This window comes from Papaver somniferum, chromosome 11 (genome assembly GCF_003573695.1).
Source record: "Papaver somniferum cultivar HN1 chromosome 11, ASM357369v1, whole genome shotgun sequence".
NCBI lineage: Eukaryota > Viridiplantae > Streptophyta > Magnoliopsida > Ranunculales > Papaveraceae > Papaver > Papaver somniferum.
This window is the reverse complement of record NC_039368.1, coordinates 79,241,802-79,255,286: the sequence shown is the minus strand read 5'-3', so window position 1 is coordinate 79,255,286 and position 13,485 is coordinate 79,241,802. Positions and strand designations below refer to the sequence as shown.

At 34.8% G+C, this 13,485-nt stretch overlaps 1 pseudogene; it reads right to left on the bottom strand.

Annotated features, from left to right (window-relative positions):
• Window positions 1–13,096: 13,096 nt before the first annotated feature.
• LOC113325531 lies at window positions 13,097–13,196 on the bottom strand (annotated as a pseudogene).
• Window positions 13,197–13,485: the final 289 nt, after the last annotated feature.

Sequence of the window (13,485 nt, the reverse complement as noted above, 5' to 3'; positions counted from 1 at the left end):
GTATGTGAAATTGCAAATTGAATTTCAATGTAATTTGAGTCTCAATTTAGTGTAATTTCAGTTTTGAATCAGAATTATTTCAGCCTAGGCAGAATGACTGCAACCGGTCAGATCTGATTTTTTTTCCTTAAAATAAATTAAATCTACGACGTCAAGTAGCTACGTATCTAGTGACAAGCAGAAAGTATCGTTATTCAGCTACAACTTCATAGTGTCGTTCCAGAATAAGACATTGAATCTACGGCACTTTCAGCTGCAGTCTGAAACTGTCTTATATCTCGGTTATACGACACTTTCTGACTATCTTAAAACGTCTTTTTCCCACTAGTATCTATCTTGAGAAATTTCAAAGTCTGATATAAATAGAACTTTACGATTTTCATCTATCTTGCCTGAAAGAGATTACGAAAACCTCGATAACAGAAAAGCAAGATCAGAATACACGAACTATTAAGGAAAATACAGTCGGACCTCGCTTCATGGATTCCCAAAGCGAAGTCTTTTAGTCGTAAACCTAATTATGTTTCTCAGAGAAAACCTAGGTTCATAGAGGACAACTCTAGCTATCAACTAGACACAAAGCGCCAAGGATTAAATTTCTCAGTTGAAAGAGAATCTCTATTTATAGTTTTTCAAGACTGATGGTTTCTTAGAGTTCAAGCTTAGATAACTTGAGAATCAAGCAAATACTTTTGGTCTTGAAAATACAATAGAAAAATATATACAGTTGTCCGGTTACAGAACCGTGTATAATGACTGTTCGGTTTGGCATATATACCTTATGAATTGTAAGTAATTTTATGTTCATTTAAAAAATTAACAATTTAATCATGATAGGCATACACAAGTTCTTTAGTGATCCATGATGTCTTAGAGGTGTTTAAGAGAGTCATAGCAATGCTAAAATTATTTAAAATAAGTCTTTGAGCATCTGCTAAATTCTACTAGGACCGTTAGTGAAACGGTCGTGAACCATAAGGTTAAAATTTCACGAGTCAGGGTGCTATGGTTCATGAATCGGGTTTTCCAAACCTACTCGGCTCGATAAATCATCTGTACATTGTTCGCGAACTGGGTTCGCCAACCGTAATTGGTTTGCAACTCTAAAGGACACGGCTCGTGAACTGGGTTCGCCAACCTTAAGCCTTTTATACCAATACCAAAAATTCAGATCACCACGGTTCGTGAATTGTTCCCAACTGAACTTGCGTTTGCGAACTGGTTCGCCAACCTTCTCTGTATTTCTGAAACTCAAATATTTATGGTTTGCAAACTGGTTTTCCAACCTACCCTGAACAGAAATAACAGAAGTTATGAATTTCTCTCTTATGATGTTTGAAACATTTTCAAATGATAAAATCAATTGTATGAGCGATTTTCAGTTGATCTACAAATTAATTCTCAAACAATAAATTATCTCGAACTGATATTATTAAGAACCTTTGAACATCTATGCTAGAATCATATTTCGATATTTTTAACAAGAAAAGCTTGGCTTGAATCTATAAGAAGTCATACGACATAGTTTCAACAGATAGAATAGTAAGATGGTGAGTAAAATAGAATTATTCAGTCTTCACATACATGATACAGAAGTTCTCTAGATGTCTTAGTCGATCTTCAGTCTTTGAGGGTGGTGTCTGATACTCAACTACCAAATTCTAACCTAGTCCGAGACTTGACTTAGTAGACTAGAAATCAAGAAATAGTTTTGATAAACTAACATTGACAACAAGATTAAGATAGTAAAACTTGTGGGTTCAATTGAGCATTGCTCTAAAAGCACTATTACAGTGCTCAGTTCAAGGGTTGACTAGAGCATATTAGTGATCGCCTAGTGAATCAACATCAAACACGTTAAAGTGAATTCTCACCTAAACCCGCAGGCATTGGTATGTCAAATCCATTGTCAAATTTGGATGCCAAAACTATTTCTTCATTTGATCTACTAAAGCCATCTTCGGTTTGGATTTGAATATGTAGTAGAGTCTTAGGAAATTCTAAGTTACTATCGAAGATTAAAGATGGAAGAACACATAAACACATCAGTTTTAAGAACTTCATCAACGAAGGCTGGTTTTTCTTTTCAGACTTTTTTATTTGTTATCTATGTACCTACCTATGATAGCAAAGTCACTGATTTTGGTAGTAACCATGTACAAAGAGTGACCGTATCACTATTTTATCTTTTATGTAATGATGTTTTGCTTCTGATTTGAAGCTTTTCAAAATAATAAAATAAGTGAAAAAACTTCATACGACTTTCTGCATTTGAGTTCAAAGACCTAATTGCTGAATTCATAAACCTACTTAATATCGGATGTTCCTGAATTACAAACTTCATTGGAGTTCGCGAGCCTACTTTTGTGAGTTCGCGGGCTTAACTTCTGAAGCTATTTCCCAAAATCACGTTGAATTCGCGAACCTAATGATATTTGGAGATCATGAACACGAAAACTCACTTGATATCGCGAACTTACTTTGTGAATTTGCCAATGCAGATAACCAAATTTCCAAATCTAGGTCCATGTACTTTTCCTTTTCGATTTTCAAGGTAAACTTTTCACACGGTTACGAGTTACTATTATTTAGTTGATTCCTTTGTTTGGGAAGTTCTATTTCTTTTCAAGAATTGATCTACCTTGCGAACCAAGCTTTTAAATCTTGTTAAAAGTAATCGTCAATTTTTACACATTTTTATATTCTTGGTGGTTTGAAGTTATCTTTGGTAGTAATTCTTTTGGAAAATGAGAGGGTACCAAGTACACCACCAATTTTTTTCGTACGGAAACCTGTATAGAAAAAACCTATTACAATCACAAATACGACAACAACAAAAACCTTGAATCAGATTGTATATAGAGTGTCTTTCTCTCTTCCACAATCAGTATGTACATACCAAAGATTTGTGTACCTTTTTTTTTTCTTTTCTTTTTGGTTAATCAATATATTTCAATTCATTCAAAACAAAATATTGATTACATGACCGCTTACAAGAATAACAAAATACAAGATAATTGTGACCCTAATACAATTAAAGATACCAATTACAAGTATATCGCAAAGAGAAAGAGCCATAAACCGTAAAGATACCCATGAACCAGATAATACCACGATTCTTCCCTACTACATAAAGATTTGTATACCTAATCGTGTATAAAAATTCTTAGATGAACTCAAAAATCAATATACAAGATCAATCTATTATGTATCCTAATTATAAAGGATCTGAATTCTAACAAGTAAACTTGTAATCTATCTTTCAAGATATGAATTCAGCAAGAACGAGTCTTGTTTGATCTTAATCAATGAGGACTTATGCTATTTACATTTATTACATACTACTTGTGATAGTCCCTTTATAAATTTAAGCAATATAATGCGGGGAAAAAATATCACAAGACACCAGAATTTTTGTTAACGGGAAAAAATGCACTGGCTGAGAAACCCCGAGACCTCGTCCATCTTTGAACACCACATTGTATTAAACCGATACAGGTACTAGCATAACATCAGACTTCAGACATGAATATAGTTGAGACCGAACTAACCTTCAAGATATTCATCTCCATTCGTGCTCTTGTACATATCTGAACCCACCGCAGTTCTATACACTTGATTCCCTTAGCTGACTTTTTTTATAGAATAAGAGTTTATTCAGTTTCAATTTAGAATTTCTATACTTATCTTCCTTTAACAGACAAGTCTATTTGATTTCCCTTTTGATATATTTCAATCTAGGTTAGGAAATATGTAGTAGGAAAGTTTAGCAAAACTCACAGATCTGGAACAGTTACACTCTTATCAAAGAAAAACCTAGATCACTAACCACCACTTAAAAACAATCCAAATAAATCAAAGAATAGTTTAGATATATATCTTGAGGAATCATAAAGCCTTGGAATAATATGACTTCTATAAATCTTGATCCTAAGCTAAAGTTTGTGAACTTCAATATCCAATAGAACAAGATCTGGATACAAGAACTATCAGGTAAAAAGATATTATGACCGGGCTTCACGAATCCCTAAGTGAAGTCTTCAAAGTTGTTACCTAATACAGTTCTGTAAAGAAACCTAGTTTAAAGATGACGACTCTAGCAAAGCACCTAAAACACAATAGTGACATGTGTTAGAGCACTGCATGGTCGAACTCGCAAGCGTTGTTATCTCAAGCTTGTTTGTCAATTTTAGTTGCCAAAACTATAAGTCTTTATTTCTGTTCTACTTATAGCTATGTCTCAGACTAGTATAGTAAGTGTAGTTGAGCTTTAGACTCCATGGCGTTCATCGAATGAAGACGAAGAACTACTCAAGGGAACTTGTGGAACTTCATCAACAAAAGGTATGTGGAGACTTGAACTCATCTATCACTCGAAACTCTATCTACTGTATCTCATATTTTGAGACAAAAGTCGTATTTCTATATAGACTTCAATTATGCACATTTGATATTTCGAGCCGAGTTTATCTCGCTTATCTATTTCTCGAAATATGTTTTAGTAAGCTTTCGCTTTAACCAAGTTCATCTTTTATTCTTGACGCAAGTCAAAAGATGATAATGTGAAAATCGCCTTGTAACATCTTACATGATTTGTGTGAGACAATCATTTGGTGTAGACTTGGAATTTTTCGTATTGATCATTCAATCACTTGAAAATTTCTTCGAAGCTAATAGTTTGTGTGTGACAGCTATTGTCATCTTCTAAAAATGTTTCAATGACTGAAATGAGGTTTAAATCATGTAACCATGATTGGATATAGACATAGTATGTGTATTCACATTTTTGTAAAATCCAAGTTCGGACGTATACGTACCCGTACACGTACTGGTTGGTTGATGAAAGATCAGACTTAAGTATGCGTACCCGTACGCATACTAGCGGAAGTTCAAGTTTGTGAATTTTTGCTGGAGTTTGAAAGAGTTATAGTATGCGTACCCGTTTGCATACTTGAGTAGGTTATATTCTAAAATCGGTTTGTTCATGAACTAATACATTTATAAATTAAGGAATGCAATCTTTTGCAAACCGTGGCTATAATGTTCATGAAATAATTCGAGTGAGTCAAAATCGATTGTGCTTCAATTGTGTCTTGTATACTTCTATGAGAATATAAACAATTGAACAACTGTCTAACTAGTTTCAGTAGAGTCATTTGAACTAGTTATGATAAAGATGAATTAAGTTGATATGAAAGTGCTCATATGGCTAACCTCGGTTAACTATTGTTGAACCAACCAAGTGTACACGTTTAGGTACGGTTACCTTTATCTAAATGTTGGTGCATTTCATTTGTGTATAACAAGCTAAGTTCGATCTAACAATTGAAAGATATTAGCTTGAATCTAATCAGGTTTTCATCTGACGGTGAATATTGAATGCTTTGTTACCAAGGTAACTTAGATTGCAAACCCTGATTTGAAGACTATATAAAGGAGAACTCTAGCAACTGGAAAACTTAATCCCCACACCTCCTGTGTGATACTAGTTGAGATTAGAGTTGATTCTCCTTTAACCTTAGGTTTTTCATGAAGCCCTGTAGGTTAACGACTTAAAGACTTCATTGGGATTGTGAAGCCAGACCCAACTATTTTCTCTGTAGTTGCGTGTTTTGATCTTGTTGTGTTCTATTGTTATTGAGTACTATCTTATTTAATATTTGCTCGAGATTTCTCTCTGATAGGCAAGATTGAAAAGTAGTCGCAAACATCTACGTCTCATCGTTTGTGATTCCATAATATCTTGTTTCGTTAATCGATTAAGATTATTGTGAGGTGATTGATAATACTAGCCTGTTCTTCGGGAATATAAGTTCGGTTTATCAATTGGTTCATGTTCACCTTAATTTATCCAAAGACGGAACATAACTCATAGGTATATCTGTGGGAGACAGATTTATCTATTCATTAGACTTTTCTGTGTGATACAGATTTGTTAGAGCATTGCTTGGTTGAACCCACTAGCGTTGGTATGTCAAGCTAGTTGTCAAATTTAGTTTCCAAAACGCATTCTTGATTTAGAATGCTAAACATAGTTTCAGACTAGATTAGGTCTAAGAAGTTGAATCGAAGCTATCCTTAAAGGATGAAGATTGAAGACTACAAGAAGACATCAACAAGTACTTCATAAACAAAGGTATGTGATTGATTTCATTTGGGTTCTTGTTCAATTCTACCTTTCTAATCTATCAAGATAAATGCTCACTTTATGGAATAATTCCTATGATGGTAAATGTACATTTATGTATATATACTTGAGGTTATTTGATTCATTACCTTGGTGACAATAACCTTTATCCTTTTAAAGGATCCCATCTTATAGTGAATGAGCTTACGAATTCAACGAGCCAAGAATCACTCAATTCCGAGTTATAACGATGAAATTATGAGTGATTTATTAAAGTTCGTTAGTAGGAAACAATCCATGGACTGTTTGTAACGATTCATGGACTTGGGCCCAATTATGTGACTAAAAGGTATTTTTGGTCAAGTTGGTCATGTTTCCTTATCTAGGCAAGATTGCTATTAATCCAAACATATTTGATTACCATATTAAAGTGTTTGTGATAACTTTTAATTCCTGCCTAAGTTAAAATGTGATTTATTCACATAAATACAATATTTGCTAATTAATTATTTATTTAATTATTTATGCATAATATTTGTAACTTAGGAAAGACTCTCATAATTAGGAGAGTCTTGAAAAAGGAAAATATCCTAAACCCTAGCTTAGATTTCAAGCTACCGTATTCACTATAAATAAAGGGTTCATGATTGCTACACGTTTTCATCCCCTTTGGAAAATTGGTGTAAGCTTCATAAGGTTGTTTTCCATGTCTTCTGTTCTTCTTGAACAAGAGTGAGATAAAAGTCTTTGTATTGGGGATCACAAAGCCGAGTTGGATTTAATCTTCGTGATTGATCATACAACTTGTAATCTAGGTTTTCACCTCTTGTCTATTCTAAGGTTTTCTCTTCTGATATAAAACCATTCAAGAGTTGTTGATCATAAACCCCAGGTTTGATAGATTTCAGTTTCCGTTTGTATACCAACACTTGTTGGTCGAAATCGGAAGCTAGAAAGAAAACTTCGATTAAGGTATCTCGTAAAAATCCTTAAGAAGTTTTAAACAAGATATCTCTAGATTTATCTAGTTGTTATTATTGTAGAATTATTAAGGTTTTCTTAAATTGGAAATTGATTTTTGGAATCGCCCAAGTTCACTTACGGAAATCAGGTTCACGAACTCCTTGTGTGTACGTATACTGATTGTAAGTTAAAATCCTAATCTACAAGTTTGTGTTGATATTACTTTTACCTAGTAATTGTTTTTATCAAAATAAACACAAGATTTCCAAAACCTTGATTCACATCTAAAGGGAAATCAAACCGGTGTTTTGTGCAAATAAAATATCTAATCGTATCAATCGTGTTGTGGTATCTTCTAAAGAGAGCCTCGGGTTCTGCTAGAAGATTTGCGTGGAGAATTCCTAAAGACAATCGGTGTTGTGCTAGGAGTTTTATTAATTGCTTGAATACAGCTGAAGCAGGTATTACATCTAGTCCGAATAGGTAGTAGAAAATTGGTGTAACAACTTATAATCAGTGTGTGTTTATTCTGGACTAGGTCCCAGGGTTTTTCTGCATTTGCGGTTTCCTCGTTAACAAAATTTCTGGTGTCTGTGTTATTTCTATTCCGCGTTATATTGTTTATCTTTATAATTGAGATATCACAGGTTGTGCGTTGTATCGATCAATTGTGAAATCCAAACTTTGGTTGTTGATTGGAAATTGATATATCCTTGGATATTGATCTTTGGCACCATCCAAGTTTACATCTCTTTGATTTTATTTAGACTCGCAGATTTCTATTTGCTTGAGTATTAAATCAAGAGATTGAGATATTAACTCCTCGATATACTTTTTATTAAGATTGATTCTAACTGTCTAGTTGATTCTCTTAAAAGTATATTAGAATTAGTCCATACAGATTGCTAATCGAAATATTGGGTGAGGTTGTTAGACCCCCGCTTTTTCAAGATTTGTTTATCAAGTCTTCGACTTTGGGTCGTAGCAACTCTTACTTGTGGGTGAGATCAGCTAAGGGAATCAAGTGCGTAGAATCCGGCGTGGTTCAAAAGGCGTAAGGAACGCAATTGTACCTTGATCAATGTGAGATTGGTTAGGGCTCAACTACATTCCAGTCTGAATTTAACTTGGAGCAGGCTAGTGTCTGTAGCGGCTTAATACAGTGTAGTTTTCAAATATGGACTAGGTCCCGGGGGTTTTCTGCTTTTGCGGTTTCCTCGTTAACAAAATTTCTGGTGTTTGTGTTATTTCTTTTCCGCATTATATTTTGTTATTAATAGAAATATCACAGGTTGTGAGTTAAGAATACAAACTTTTGGTTGTTGATTGAATTGATTGACACTTGGATATTGGTTTGTGTACCGTCCAAGTTATTTCTCTTATTCAATCGGACTCGCAAATTCCTATTTGTTTGATTGAGGATTGAATTGAGAAATCGAGATACAAACTCTTGGATATATTTCCATTGATTGAGTCTGACTGTCTAGTTGATTCTCTTGGAATTATATTTTGAGTTTTCCATACAGATTGCTAAGCGAAATATTGGGTGTGGTTGTTAGACCCCCTCATTTTCAATTGGTATCATAGCATGCAAGCACGTTAAAGACCTTATAAGTTTGTGTTTTTAGCTATCTGAATCTGTGGACAGAAGTTGATCTCTTAGTTTTACGCATGCTGAAATGTCTTTGAAATCTTTTAGTTATGCCAAATGTCTTGGGGTTACCTCAAAGGATAATTCCTTAGCTGATTCTTCTGAATCCCTAGGTGGAAAGTTTGTTTTATCAAATTATGATAACATTCCCTCACTTGAGACAGTTGACACTATGTCAAAAGCTGAAATGGAACCCACCAGAATTTTTTTAAAAAGATCTGCTGAGACTATTGATTTTCAAAATCATGCTCAACTCATTGATGAACTTGAAAAGTCTGTTTGTCGATAACGAGAACTCTACAGTATCATTGAGTCCTTCTCTAACAATATCGAAAAACTAATTCAAGAAACTACTCTACAGCGTGAAAAAAATAGTGTTCTTGAGGGTATTGTTAAAGAAGATTCAATTAGAGAAAAACGTTTGATCGAGACACATTCATCTGATGTGAACAGCCTTCGTGTTGAAAAAAATAAATTGGTTGCATCTTTTCTTTTAGTCCAGGAACAGTACAAATCCTTGGAGAAGGAAAACTCTGTTTAATGAGAAAATATTCTGTGTCGATCACTATTTCCCAGACAGAATTACAGTACATGAAGAAAAGTTCTCCAAAGGAAGTTCCTGCTAAGAAATGTTTACATAACTTGCAGTCTTCTAATAGGACTATGAACTTAAAACAGGTTCCTTCTAATGTTTCTCTTCCACGAACCTGTTCTTTCTGTCGGAAAAATAATCACTATGTTCAATATTTATTTGCTAGAAAGAAACAGATTTGTGATCTGCAAAATCTTCTTCTTTTTACTATCGACAGAGTAAAGCATCTGACGACATATACAATGGATTTTATTCCTGCAGAAAACCAGATCTCTCGTAAAAGAGATTTCAATCACTCATCTCGAAAGCTCTACAAGGACCGTGTTTCTTTTTATGGTGCAATCTCTTACACCACAAAAATACACATTCCCAGTGTTTATGAGAATAATTCTAGTAGATCTAAGTCTAGAAGGTGGAGACCTCTCTCCTTTAATCCTCTTGAACCAATTTCTAAAGAGACTATGTCGAATTCTTCTGGAATAAGAAATACCAAAAGGAAGGGAAGAAATACCAGGTTCAAACTCTCAGATGGTATTCACAACTCATCTCTCAATGCTCATAATGAGATTATATCTCACTTTGGTACCTAGCTCTAGCTAATCTCATCCTTGTATCTGATAGACACATTTTTGTGTCTGATATAATCTCAATTGTATATATTGTTAGTGCTCGATTTTGTATTTATTTTGGCCTTTTATGTCTTTGTAGGTATTTTTGGAAAAATAAGATTTTGCGGCGAAATTGGCGCGAAAAGTGTTTTTTTGCGCTCATGGGAGGACATTTTCTATTCGGACCATCACTTTGGATAAGGGGTAACCTAACTACTAAGGGGCATCCCATTTACAGGAAGCTGCTAATCGCACCCCTACTCTGGATAGGGGGCGACCATCTTCTACATTTGAATTATCAGTTTTGGCGGGAAAATTTGTGGCAGTGAAGAACAGATTAGGGTTCTTGATTTGGAGGATTTTGAGGTCGATTAAACCTCTGATTTTCATAGGATAGACTCCTTATGGGTCTAGGAATCTGATATGGGTGTTTAAATCGATTAGACTAGGCTCAATCGACAGATTTTTATCACAACAGAAATATATGGAAAGTCACGTGTGTGACCTGTTTTAGGGAATTTTAGAGAGATTAAAGTGCTATGAACCTTCCCAAAGTTTTGTATCTATCTAAGGAAGAGTTTAGAATAAAAAGGAAAGCTCAGAAACGCGTAGAAATTCTAAAACAAGAAATTGCCGCAACTTTGTCGTGAAGAGAGGGGAAGAGATTTTGGAAGATTCGGGAGAGACTTAATCGGTATTTTTGATATAAATAGATTGTTTGGGTCATATAGAAGGGATGTCGAGAGTTTGGGGACCTGAGGAGAGCCAGAGAAGAAGAAATCAGAGTTTTATCAAACTCTGTTTCTGCTGCTGCTGCTGCTGCACAGCTCAAGAACGCGAAGAACATTGACGCACGAAAAACAGTCGCAAAACAGTATCGTTGTTAAACAGCAGAAGAGCAGTAACGTTTATATACAGCAGTTAATCATTGTTCCTCTTTGTACCAGAGATCTGTAACACTTCTACGCTGTTGCAAATCAGCTGCTTTACACCTTTCACTCTTTTAATCAACTTTTGAGCAACAAACATGTATTTTGAGCAAGTGATTAATATGAGGAGCTAAACCCCATTGATGAGGCGATAGAGGAAGCTATTTTTCCAACAAAAAGTGGTATATTCTTATTTATTTATTTATCGCAATTATTTTTATGATTGTTTTTCCTTGAGTGAAAATTGTTTGAATGATTCTTGCTAAGCAATTGTTATTTCTTTTGATAGAGCATGCTTGGACCTAGGTTTTTGATGTTCTATGCTTCGGATTTACACTTTTTATTTTTAGAATCTACTTTTTGCAATAGTTTAGAATCAAATTGAACGAAAAAATTGCATGAATATAAATATTGGATTAAATCACTCTGAATTTGGAAAATAGTGGAATCTTAGCCTTAGTGTTCTTTTAATATTGATATCAACTTTGATTGAGTTTGCTATAATTTTTAGTGAGTTTTCTATTTTAATATTAGAATTTAAGTCTAATTAATATCCTTCACAAGTCTGAGAATCGAACCACTTTTACCACTATCTACAAATCACATCAATTTTTGGCGCCGCCGACACGGACTTGTTTTTAGGGTTTTAGATTTATTTTATTTTTATTTATTTTTATTATTTTTGTCCTTTTTTATGTTTTTGGGTATTTATCTTGTGTCTACAGGTTCTGGATCATAAAGAAAACTGAGCCAAAGAGTTTGGTGATTTCATAAAGACTTGGAGCTAAAGATTAAAGCAAAAAGAACAGAAAAGAAGACAATTTTATTTTAGACAATTTTAGTTTAGGGTTTGTTTATTTTCTTTTAGAAAAAAAAAATGTATTAGGGTTTATTATTTTTGTAATTTTTCTTTACTTTTTTTGGACTTTTGGACTTTGGGACATTTTTTTTATTACCCTACGGAAGGGTACTTTAAATATAAACTGTTTGCAGAGAGGAGGGCAATTACGATATTGTCTCTGCACCTTGGGTTCGTACACTAGACATTGGAATCAGTGGCCCGAGTCGACTACAACTGATTCATCCCCCGTCTGGAACGGGAGGTAAGATTCTAAACACTCGCGAATCCCCTGTCAGCGAGTTATTGGACTCCTTAGTATGCATATATGTTGAGGACTGAATACGAACATTTATTTTTCTAGTAAAGGGAAAGGCCTGGCCATACAAGATAAGGGTTCGAATTTCATCACCGTTCTCTTCTTGCCCGCTTTAGGAACACGTAACCTACGCGAACCTAAGCCTAAATTTTTTACTAGAACGAGACCGATAAGGTAACGAGCTTAACAGGAAAGTCATTCGAAAAATATTGGTTACTCTTTTAAGCATACTTCGAAGTTCTTGACGGTTTCTGTAAATTAAATGCGTGACTGCGCCGCCTTGTAATACCGGTGAGGCCTTGGGTATCAAAGCTCCACCGAGATTCCCTCGCCTCTATTCAACTTACGTTAAGTCGGATTGATTCCAGAGGGGTTTGCTTAAATTGTAACGAATTCCCATTCGAAGGATAAAAAGCTGGTCTAGAAACAATCTAAGTGGAGACATCATGCTTTTTGTTTGCTAGAAATCAATAGGTTTGATTTGGTTGAGTCGGCCTTGATTTGTGTTTGCTTACCCTTCCAATTTAGAAAATTATATTGTATGCCTGAACGTAAAAGAGATGCACTAGGTAGATTTGTTAAAGAGAAACCTAGTAGTTCGAAGCGTCTCGATTACCTTAATCTAGAATGTCCGACTTCTGAAGAGTCCGTTTTTGAACGTCCTTTAACTGAGGAGAGAATCCATGTTACTCTGATAACGCCGCAAATGGAAACTTTGAAAGCTTTGTTGAATCCAACTAGGACTACTCGTCCTTCGTGTATTAAGTTAGCTGAAACGGAGGCACCCTATGAACTGAAACCTGGAACTTACAGATGCTCCCAATCTTTTTAGGGAAAGAAAATGAAATCCCTTATTACCATGTTAGGGATTTTGAGGAAATTTGTAGTACTCTAAGAATTAGAGGCTTAGATGATGATGCTTTGAAACTTAGGTTATTCCCATTTTCCCTGAAAGATAAGGCCAAGTCGTGGCTATATAGTTTGGACTCCGAGTCAATTGAGACATATGAAAAACTTACATCTGCCTTTTTCAATAAGTTTTTCCCTAGGCACAAAACATCGTCTATTAGGACGCAAATATGCACATTTTCACAACAAGAGGGAGAATCTTTATATAGGTATTTGGAAAGGTTCAATGATTTATTATCCCAGTGTCCTCATCATGGTTTAGAAAAGGTTAGGCTAGTTCAGATCCTTTATGAGGGTTTAGATTATTCCACAAGGACCATGGTTGAGTCTTTATGCACTGGTGGATTTGAAAACCAAACTGTTGATGCGGCGATGGAATTTTTGAATGAAATCGCCGAAATAACCCAGCAATGGGAAAATAGTAGGGCACCCCAGGTAACAATTCTTTTAAGTAGAGGAAATATTAATAGGGTAGAAGGAGGCTATGAATCAGATGCCAAAATTGATGTTATAGCAAAAAGGTTAGAAGCCTTAGAAGTGGGCCAGACT